Below are 11,770 nucleotides of genomic sequence, written 5' to 3' on the forward strand. Positions count from 1 at the left end.
TTACAAAATGTAATTTTACAGATGTAGAGACCTCAGCATAAAACCCCTTATTCTACTTGGTGGTGTTTTAACACCATCCTTCCCTAGAGAAAAGCATAAAGCAGATGAAAGTAGTCCAGTATCTTTATAGAAAATCTTTATAGAAAATATAGATCAGTTTTAAAATCAATTTAGGAATGCTAGCCCAAGTATTTATGTTGAATCAACTATGGTTTCTCTCTCTCTCACACACACACACACACCACATGTGTGTACAAGTGTGGTGGTTACAAAAACATAAATAATTCTTTTCTTGGGATCTTTGCTTAAGTTTGTTTGAAGTCCACTCTATAATCCTAGCTCTGTAGCTATGCATGGTATGATTTGCTTTGAAGCAAATAAAACACTAATGTCAACGGCTAAGATGGAAGAGAGTAGTAGGCATGAAAAACTAAAAAGCATAGGATAGGAGATGGGATGATCTACTTTATTCTTCTTCCCAATTCCTTCATGGACAGTCTTAATTCAAAGGGGTCACTGCTTTAACTAGACCTGTAGGACAAAATAAGACTTCATATCTTAGGACCATATTAAGACCTCATCCTGAAGATATGATTTGGATCCAGATAGTTAAAAACAAGGCCTATACTGTAACAAAAGTATCCAAATATCCAAAAGTATGCACAGAAAATAACAAAAGAATGTTTTAAAAATCATATAGATTACCCATTCAAAAGCAAACTCTTAGTGTAGCTTATACACAGAGGTAAAATGAGAATAACTCATTTTTCCTAAGGATGCAGGTTCTGAACCCATAGTCACTTCTGACTCTTTTTCTCTGTTGCCAGGCCAGCAGTCACCAAGAACTAAGGGTCTGCCCTGGCCAGTGTGGCTTGTGGTGTGGAGCATTGTCCTGAAACCAAAAGGTCACAGTTAGATCCCTGATCAGGGCACATATATAGGTTATGGGTTCCATCCGGTTTGCCAGGCATGTACAGGAGACAACCAACCAATGTTTTTCTCTCTTTTCCATTCTGTCTAAAAGCAGTGAGAAAAAAATTTTTTTAAAGAACTAAGAGTTTTAACAGCCTAGCTGCCTTCTATCTGTCTCTTCCTCTCCATTTTCATGGCCACTACTCAGCCTTTGTGCCAAGTACCTGAGTATGAAATGGTGGTAAATTCCCAAATTAACCCTCCAATCCTGGCAATTTTCCCTCTCCAGTCCCACTATCATGACTAGATTAATTATTGCTAAAAGTCAGATTTTAGCCTGTCACTAAGGATACTAGAGGGTAAACTCCAAACTCTTTTACTAGCTATGCAAATCCAGTACAACTTAAAATCTTTAAACCCAATGGAGCCATGAATAAAAATAATATTATCACAACCACTAAAGTCTAGGCCTAATCAATTTGAGTTGTGTTTATGCACACAGCCTCCTTATATCCTCTAAACAACCTTGTAAAGTTTACATTTATTTGCACCCCGATGTTCATAGCCGTACAATTTACAATAGCTAAGTGCTAGAAGCAACCTAGATGTCCATCAGTAAATGAATGGATCAAAAAACTATGGTACATTTACACAATGGAATTCTATGCAGCAGAAAGAAAGATGGAGCTCCTACCCTTTGCAACAGCTTGGATGTAGCTGGAAAGCATCATGCTAAGCGAAATAAGCCAGGCAGTGAAAGACAAATACCATATGATCTCACCTTTAACAGGAACCTAAACAACAAAACAAAGAAACAAGCAAAATATATCCAAAGACACTGAAATAGAGGACAGGCTGACAGTGACCAGAGGGGAGAGAAGAGGGAATTTCAGGGGAGAATGGGAAGGGTTTACAGGAACAAATTTAAAGGACACATGGACAAAAACTAAGGGGAGGGTGGTAATGGGAGGGAAGTGGGGAGGGTTGGGTGGGTGGGCTGGAATGGGAGTAAAAGGGAGAAAACTGTACTTGAACAATGATTAAAATAAAAAAAGAAAAAAGGTTACATTTACTATAAATATCATTATTAACATGTTGAGATACCTCAGCATAAATGATTTCTATCTTTTTGAAAATTTTTACAGGGTGAGGGGAGAAAGTACAGTAGGAATGTGGCAAAGAAGAGAATGGGTTGAGACAGGCCCAGGGCAGGGCTGCACTATGAGCCCAGAGAAGCAACTTCTTGGCATCTCTGAACAACTGGAGCAGCAAGAGATTGAATTTCTCAGGACAATTTTGCCTCATCATAGGAGGAAGTGTCTTTGCTACTAGTGATAAGTAATTTTCTAGAAAGAAGTTGGCACCATAAAAATTTAATATTCATGGCTTGGTACTGTTGCTGCATTGCAATAGATGAAAATTACAAAAAAAAAAAAACAATAGAATTTAAGGAGGGGAAGTATGGACGTGACTTACTAGCCTAAAACCTTTTTTCACTCTTTTGGACCTCTCACTAGCCCTGTCTCCTGTCCTTCCTGACAAAAGACCTCTGTCATTCAGATTGGGCTTCATAGCTCTTCTCTCCAAATGCCTTGCTCCTTCACTTCCGTGACTTTTCTTTATGTTACCTAAATTATTATAGTCTGAGATTATACTTACGTAGGGTACCTAGAGAAGAAGTTTAAAAATACTCGTAAATAGAAAAAGGTAGCAAAGAAAAAAAAAATTGGGTAAAAATATCTAGTGAAAACTTGCTGCTTTGACTTCTTATATTGTATATGCCTATTGTGATATGTCTATTCCATTATTCTTGCTACCCACTGATAATTCTCCCTCCATAGTCCATAGTCCAAATCCAAAATAATTGGCTTAGTTAATTACCAGTATTGATCACTGGCAGAGCACTTCATGCAAAGTCTCTTCACTATTACTGACAAGATTGCAAATGGCCCACCTTTGTATCAGGTACCCACCCTTAGTCCAATAAGTAAGCCTAAACAAGAGTTGTGGGTGAAATAATTATAGCTAGAAGGCGAATATGAACATGGCAACCACCAGGGGAGACATGTGCAGTCAATAGCCCCTATTGTCATGCCTCTCTATCCTTTCCACTCACCCGTATTTCATGCATCCTTCAAACAAGAGCTCTTATCTCTATTTCCTTCAGGGAACTCTCTCAACTAGTCCAGATCACATAACGGTACAGTGGCAAGAATGAGGGTTGTCATTGTACAAATCTCACAGACGTTGAAGAACTCATACCTATTAGCTGGGGGATTCTTAAACTTAAGTGCATACAAAAATCACCTAGAAAGTGGATTGAAACACAAATTAAACCAAAAAGCTGATTATAATCCAACAGGTCTGAGTTGGGCCTGGGAATTAGCACTTCTGACAAATGTCTGGGGCTGCTGATGCTGTTTGTCCATAGAACACACTTTGAGTACGATGGCTTAACACCACTCATCATCTGCTTCATGGGTTTGGACAAGATAGTTAGTCTTTGAGTGTACAATGGGGATGCTACTACTATTTCATTGAACTCTCAGGCAATTCATATGGATCAAAATATATTCCTTGTATGGTATATACTGGCAATAAAAATTAATTGGTACATCTTCCCTTTCTGTTATTGGTACTTCTTTAAAATTAACTTAACACATATGAATTTAGATGGTGGTATGTTGTAGCTCTCTTTCTTGTGTTCTTGGCAATTAGATTCTAAGTCACTCAAGAGTGGTGGCACAGCCCTCAGCACTCTGTATACCGTATTCACCTCTCGCCCACGGAGAAGCATTGAGGTGACAAGGGTTAAGGGCAGAAGCATGGCACCAGAGGACTTTGGTTTGAATCGTAGCTCTGCAACTCAGCATCTGGGTGACCTTAGGCAAATCATTTAGTCTCTTTTTTCCTCTGTAAATTGAGAGTAAAAATATTAGCTTCCTCAGAGGTTTTTTTTGTATTAAATGAGGCAATATATGCAAAATACTTAGAAAACTGCTTTACACATCGTAAGAGCTCCATAGGTGTTATTGTTATTGAATTCATTTTGCAATTTCTCCCAGTGGAAAAATGAAACATTTTAAAAAGTGAATAAAAACTGAATGTTAATATAATATAAATGCATGACTAAAACATATCTATTTTTTATTTAGAAGTCTTACAAAGTAAAGTTTGGGTTTTAAATTGTTCTAAGTTCTTGGTTCACAGATAATAGCTCACATACATGTAAGTTCACAATTTAAATGCTAACATTGCCACATATTTAATGATAGTCATAAATGTTTAAATCTTCAAATTTATGTTAGCTGAAAGTATCAAAGATGAGCTGATCATCCATCCTTCACACATGGAACATAGCTACTTTGTTAAACACCTTCCCTGAACACAAGCTTTTTACAAATTATACAAAGTGGCCTTGGGGGTATGGCCAAGAAAGAAAACTGGTGTGTGAGTTGTGAATTATTAAATGGGCTATTATATAAACATAATGAGTGTAACATTAAAATACACACACCACAATTCCATGTCCTTCATTGCGTTATCACTGTTTACTTGTTTTTCCTCCCTGCTAAATGTAACTTATGTGATCATAAGCATTTACATTTTCTATAAGCCAGAAAGAGTGTGGATGCAACCATATAAAGGGTACAGTATTTAGAGTCAGATTGCTATGGATTTAAGCCAGATCTTCTCCACACAAGCTATATGAAAGTAGAAAAGTTCAAAGAGTGGAAATAAAACAAAGCTTGTGGGTAGTATCACTTACCATGAAGTGTCATGGTAAAGATGACATTTGATAATATAGGTAAAAAGCACTTAGCTCAAAGGATATTCAATTAATAGTACTTACTATTCTTATATTTTTTGGCACCTACCATGGTGAGTAATACAGCGTAGGCACTTGAAAATGTTTCTTGAAATAATCAGTGTAGTATAAATTCAGCAGCTTGGTAGTTCTTCATTAAGTCCAGATCACAAATCAGCATGTTCAACAGCACCACGTTACAAAGTCACATTTTTCCTAGAAAATTATGACAATTGCAGGTCACTTCACTTCATTAAGCAAATAATCGAATTACTCTGTAGGTTAGTTCAACCCAAAGACTCAGCCATATGAGATAAGAAATTTTAACTATACGCTTTTGCCTCTCCCAAAATATTTCTCCTATTCTGTTTTGCTTTTCTCCATGGAAGGCAATAATAGTTACTTTATTGAAAAAGGATAAACCCCCCTCTAAAAGCAACAGTCTGGGCTGTAATGAGCATAATTATTGCTTGTAAGTCTGTAGGAAAGTGCTTTAAAATGTTTCCTGGCCTCAGATTTCACACTGGTCTAATAGGAATGATAATCCTAAACCATGCTGTAATGAGATTTCTGTCTGCTCATCTCTTTCCTGACTTTCTTTTCCTTCACTGTAGCTCACTATTGAAGTCATCTTGAAAAACCTTATTCCTTCTTTTTAGATAGTCAGACATCCTTGTATGAAAGAAAGGTTTGGCTGGAACATTTTGTTAAAGGAAATTTGGATTCAAGTTTAGGATATACTGACAGATTTCTTCCAACATGTATATTGTTACTACATAGACATACTGTATATAGAGATACTGAGAGATTAGGAAGGTTTTCAGAGAACATATGATTTTGGAGAAAACATAGAGAAGATTTAAGGGAGAAATATGTTCCATTTTGGTGCTGTGATGTAGGTAAAGTAAAATTATTAATAATAATAATAGTTTTAGTTACCTCAGATATTAAATGTATGACATTTTTGCTTTTCCCCATTTTCCCATTTGTTATTTAAGTCACTACCCAAGATCACTACTCCAGTGAGTACTAAAATACCTGGTTTTTCATCAGTAGAATTCAATTCATACAAAGGCTTAATTTTTGTTCTTCTTGTATTTTATTTTTATTCTCTTTCACATTAATGAGCCCTCCATTCTCTGTGAACCTCTTTTTCTTGCATTTCTTCAGGTATTACCTGCTTTTGTTCCATTGTATTGTAAGCACACCTGTCAAAATTCGCTGGGAGGCACTGCAGTGTAATGGATAAAAGGAGGGCTCTGCAGCCAGGTCGCCTGGACTTGAATCCTGACTCTTCACTTGCTAGCTCTCTGCCATTGGGCTGGTTCCAAAAAGGCCCCTTAATAGGCCTTTGTGTTTAGAATATATATTAAGATCAAAATCTTAAATTTAAACTTAGATCTAGTTACCGAATCTATACAAAACTTTCACACATACTTAGTTGAAACTTACAAACCAAATGCTTAATGTCTAATTAATTGGGAGGCTTGGCTCTATGTACCAGATATACTCCTTGGATAGACTTAATTAGGAAGGTCATTTGTGTGTTTGTAAATGACCACGCCCAGAGTCAGCTATGCTGCGCTTCAGGCTAGGTCCTGAGTTGTTCCACCAGTTCAGGGGGATCATAAGGACCAGATTCTTTCTATTTGGCAGCTGGCACTCAGATTTCTTAGGTGCTTCCCCATAGTGACAAGCTTGCTGCCAGTGGTAGTCAGGCCTATCCACAAGGCTTGGGGATGTGGGGAGTGGTCAAGAGAGGTCAGGGAGTAAAGAAAGAAGTTACTGAATTCCTGAGAAGGGACTCCTTTCTCAAATCTCCCAGCAAGTCTCTCTTATTCTCTCATTTGTCCACAGTGCCTTAGTCCTCCTCATCCCAAAAAAGGGAATGAAATGTGCTTGATTAGTTAGCCTAATAAGCTTGGGGAGGTATACTGGGACATAGGAAAATAATTACTACTATGATAAACTTCTTTTTTTAAGATTTTATTTATTTATTTTTAGAGAGGGAAAGGAGGGGGAGAGAGAGAGAGAGAGAGAGAGAGAGAGAGAAACATCAATGTGCAATGTGCAGTTGCTGGGGGCCGTGGCCTGCAATCCAGGCATGTGCCCTGACTGGGAATTGAACCTTTGATGCTTTGGTTCACAGCCCACGCTCAATCCACTGAGCTATGCCAGCCAGGGCCCATGATAAACTTCTTCATGTGTAATGGTAAAAATGTTCGAGGAAGCTAGATGATTTGGTGGTTAATAAAATATATTTTGGTATTATGGGACTTCATAACCATGTGATTCAAGTCCTGTGTTAGGAAAGTCTTGGCAGTCATGTAGGAGACATTGCCATTTCAGTTATCCTTTCTATACGACCTGAGATGAGATGATGTTCATCTCTGGACTATAGGGGACATAGAACAAATTGTTTATTAATTATCATGCTATGTGCAACCAGTAAAAATTATAGCCAACCTAAAAACAATATCAACAAAACAAAGATTTTATTAGTATTTGCTGTCTGAATATCCATTTTGTTATACATACAACTGCACTGTAAGTAACTACATAACATACTTCCCTCTTTTTTTCTGCCTCAACTAGAAGAAATACTTCACACAATCATTCAGATTAGAAGACAAGTAAAACTTAGAGTGGAAAATCAAATGAATTCTATTGAGGGTATATTTATGGTCACATCACAAAAAACACAAGTATGTCTTAGTAGTCTAGGAATTAATATTAGCAGATTAAATATAAATGGTGTTTTTCAGACAGACTTTAAGAACACCAGAAATATTATGAAAAATAAAAACTTTGTAGACCTTTAAACCCGTCCAAGATGACTGCATTGTGTTTCCAAGATAGCTTGGATTTATAAATTAATTTTACAGGTCAATGAGGTTGTCCACAATTTTTACAGAATTATTATTAACGAATGTGAGAGATGCAGCAGGCAGAACACATTTGATTTTAGTAATCTGAGGTAGACTCTTATAAGTAAAAAGTAAGTTGCAGTGAATCTTCTTATGCCAACAGAAAATTGATAGAACTACAAATAAAGAGTAATGATAATTAATGTTACTTTATTCCCAGGAAACAAGTCATGAATGAAATTGTTATGTACAGTCATGTTTAGTATCTACATTAACCACCTGGAAATGGGAGCAAACAGTATGTTAATGAAAATTGCAGATGATACTGAATTGAAGGGTTCTGCTAACATACATGATGAAAGGTGAATAAATAATTTTGAAAGAGTATAGATGAGCAAAAATGACCTTTAACTTAAAAAAATCAGGTGAATACAATGGGTATAAATAGTTTTTTAAATGGCCAGTCTATAAAAGGAAGATAATGCATAAATAATGTGTAGAAAGACTTTAACACCTATGTACAGGAGAATTTAGAAATAATTAATGTAAGGGCATAATGGAGTCAAGAACTAACACAGTATTTGAGGACTAGCTATGTTAAAATTTCTCTTTACAATGAAAGGGAAAAATGATTACACTAAGCAGTTCTGATGAGACCAACATTTAAATACCGAAAACAATTCGTTGTTTATCAATGCACTCAAATATTTTTTAAAAAACAAGATTAAATACATCTGAAATGAGATGGACAAAAAAATGATTTAGTGATTATCCTGATTAACTTTTAGGGAAAAAATTGCAGTATTTAGTCTTATAGTCTGTAAACCCAAGAAAAGGAACATGAGGGAGAGTTTGCGTTAACTTTCTTACTAAGGAATAGTAAAGTAGAGCTTTATTCATTCCACTTGCAAGGCATTCCTTTGAATAATCTAGATTAAGGTTATCTGGTGTTTCATTAAAACAACTTTGATACCTCTGATACAAGGATAACTAAGTAGTAATATTGTTATACAACTATTTACTACATAATCATTCACTCTATCCCAGGGGTTCCCTGAGAAAAGGAGGGAGATGAAAGGGAGATGTATCAGTTACAATAACAATGACTGCTGGGTAGTCATATAGTTGTCCAGCAGCAGCATTCCTGGCAACACTACCTTGTCTACAAGAGCAGATGGAGGTTTCCTCACTGATTTTTAGTTGTGGCTACAAAACCATTGCAGCTGGGGTGACCCTCTGACTAAAGCTGTAAAGACACAGTAGCATTTTGTTTTATCACTTCATTCTTTAAAAAGCTTGTATGCTTATTTTATTTAGCATATTTTAATTATTATAAAAAGTAACAATATCTTATTGGTGAAGTATTTAATTTTCGGTAGGCTTTGTTTTATTCCTGAGAAATAGAAGCATCAAATGATATCAAACAAGTCTGTACAATAGTTATACATGCAAGGGTCTTGTCCTATACAGGGTGTGGCAAAAGCAGGCTTATAATTGTTCATATGGAAAATAATACAATAATTAATAAATAATAATACAAGAATAAATTCTGTTTCATCTATTTACAACAGTAAACCTACTTTTGCCCCCACCATAAGACCCAGAAAAATTGAGAAGTTTGTCCGAAGTCATAGGAAAGTTGACAGAACCCCACCTAACTCCATTCCAAATCCACACTTTTCCTGTGATCATCTTGCCATCTTCACATCTCTGTTCTCACCCTTACAGTTGTGTACAGCCTTTTTTTGTTTGCCTGTGAGAAGGTAAAATGAGTGTCATTATCTTTAAAAGCCAGGCTCAGGAGCCATGTTGTTCCTGGTGTGACTCTTGTCAGTTGAGTGAACTTGAGTGATTTATTTAGCCCTACAGTGCCTCAGTTTCTTCATCTCTAAACTGAGTATAAGACAGCTCCTACACATAGGGTGGTTTTGAGGATTAAATGAGTTAATACATATAGTAAATATAATAGCACCTGCCTTGTTATAAGTACTCTGTACCTCATTGCAGTATCCATACTTGTTAGCTGAGATTATTGATTTATGTACCTCTCTTTCATATAGGCTGTGAACTTCTCAGAGACAGTTATAATAGCTCATTCACCTTCTTGTATCCTCCACCTATCCTAGTGTCTTACAAATACCAGCAACTTTCAAGGTAGCAGTACGAAAGTAGAATTATATCAATAGTGAGTAAGTGTATGTGGGGAGGGGGTCAGGGGAGTAGAGAACAGAAAGTCCCAGAAATGACATCAATATATATTTGCTATGAATTCCTTTTTCCTCGAGTAAGGGGACAAAAAACTCCAGCAATCCATAATTGCACTCGTCTAACTGGGAAGCTACAATATATGTTTCAGAACAAATTTTCCCTTGTAAAAGGTATTGAACAGATAGTGAATCTCTCAAGAGCTAAGAATGCCTGCTAGGGTGTCAGGAGCTGCTCACCATCAGCTACTGCTAATCCCTGTTTCCTTAGCTCAGAGCTGCCAATTCTGCTTTTGCGTGCTGTGCCTGGACCCTCCATCCAGAATTGGTGTCTGCTATATGCAATGGTGAAACATTTCCATGAGGAGGATATGCTTCAGTGATTAAGGTGGATGAATACTGTAATATTCTCTGCTCTCCTGCTTGCAGTTGTTCTGGCCCTCTCTATTTTAATATACTATGTGATTTCTGCTCACTTGTCCAGAATTTCAAACTGTCCCACTTCTTAATTGCTCCAGAATGCCCCATATCTTAGTTTTTTGTGTCCTGTTGTCTGTCTTCTTGTCTTGTGGCTGACTCCTGGCCATACTGACAAAGGATATGTACCTTTGCCTTGCTTCATGCTTAGTGGAATTTCTTACTTGTAATGCTGTGTCCAGCCCAGCAACACTGATGACCAGCCTCACTGTAAGGAAACAAATTTGAACCTCTTCTCAAGCAATGGATCCTTCCCACAAAGGCCATTCTTATAGGAGAAGCTGTGTAGGATAGTATATGATAGTTAACAGTATGGAAATCAGGACCAAATGGATCTGATCCAGAGTTGTAGCTCTAGCACCTTCTTCTGTATGACTTTGGGCAAAATACTTACCTGTCTACACCTGAGTTTCCTCATCTAAATAATGAGGCACATATGAATCTTACCTTGTAGGATTGTTAAATTTGAATATTTAATTAGTAAAGTATGAAGTAAGTTATATTAATATTTTCATTATTAAAAATAGATTACCAAGCGACTGGCTCAAAGATGAACCATGACTGAATACAATGCTAAAAAAAATTTAAATCATTATTTAAAATTTTTAATTTTATTTTTTCATTACCATTTATCCCCTTGTGCCCCACTCCCACACTGTTGTCCATTTTAAAGTATTTTAATTTAGAACTAGAAATGACCTTAAATATCCACTTTTTATACTAGATGAGGAAATTGTGAACCAGAGAATAAGACTCATAGTTCCGACACTAATGAAAGAAACAATCTCCACTTCCATATCCCAAATAAAGATTTTTAGCCTAATTTCACAACTGCAGTTTTGAATACCTTCATTCAGTTTATTCGCATCTTCAGTCAGCCATCCACCCACCCGTTTATCCATCTATCCCTCCAGGGAATACTTGCTGCAGAGTGCCTGCTGTGTGTTAGTCTCCCTCCTGAGTTCCGGGGAATTGGCAGTCATAGTCCTTACCTTCGTGGCGCTTTCATTCTACTTCCTTCTTTTGCTTCTCGTATCACTCTAACTTCTGTTTCTATCACTCAAAAATGCATGAATGTCCTTTCTACATATTAAAAGTAACCTGTTCAGAAAGACGTAAGGAATATTTGCTGTTGCTATGTCTTTCTAAATGGGTTATTTTTAAACAGCAAATTTTGTGGAAACAAACTTTCATTGATAGAACTGGATCTCACAGATAAACCATTTTTATCAAAACATCACTTAGAAGCCTTTAGGTGAACATTTTCTTCATGTAAACATATTATCTTTTTCTTCTGTTTCCTGTATTGCCTTTCATATCCTCTCTCCCCTTAGCACAGTAAAGTATACACTAGAACTTTGAACAAATGTAGAAACCTGAAAAAAATTGTTTCTTTTAATGCATCATAATCCTTTCAATAGCAGTAGCTGCTTTTTATGCCATTTTTGTACTCTTAGCATTTGGTAGGTTCTCAAATGCATTTATAGTAACAATAAAGTCTC

General features: G+C 36.5%; 1 long non-coding RNA gene across 1 annotated transcript; it reads right to left on the reverse strand.

The window, feature by feature from the left end:
- Positions 1-233: 233 nt before the first annotated feature.
- Positions 234-11,541, reverse strand: LOC118500568. Its single transcript, XR_004903140.1, has 4 exons — positions 11,261-11,541; positions 4,791-4,936; positions 2,389-2,580; positions 234-892 (listed from the first exon to the last, which is right to left on the reverse strand). It is a non-coding gene; the product is annotated as an uncharacterized LOC118500568 (long non-coding RNA).
- Positions 11,542-11,770: the final 229 nt, after the last annotated feature.

This window comes from Phyllostomus discolor, chromosome 1 (genome assembly GCF_004126475.2).
Source record: "Phyllostomus discolor isolate MPI-MPIP mPhyDis1 chromosome 1, mPhyDis1.pri.v3, whole genome shotgun sequence".
Lineage (NCBI taxonomy): Eukaryota > Metazoa > Chordata > Mammalia > Chiroptera > Phyllostomidae > Phyllostomus > Phyllostomus discolor.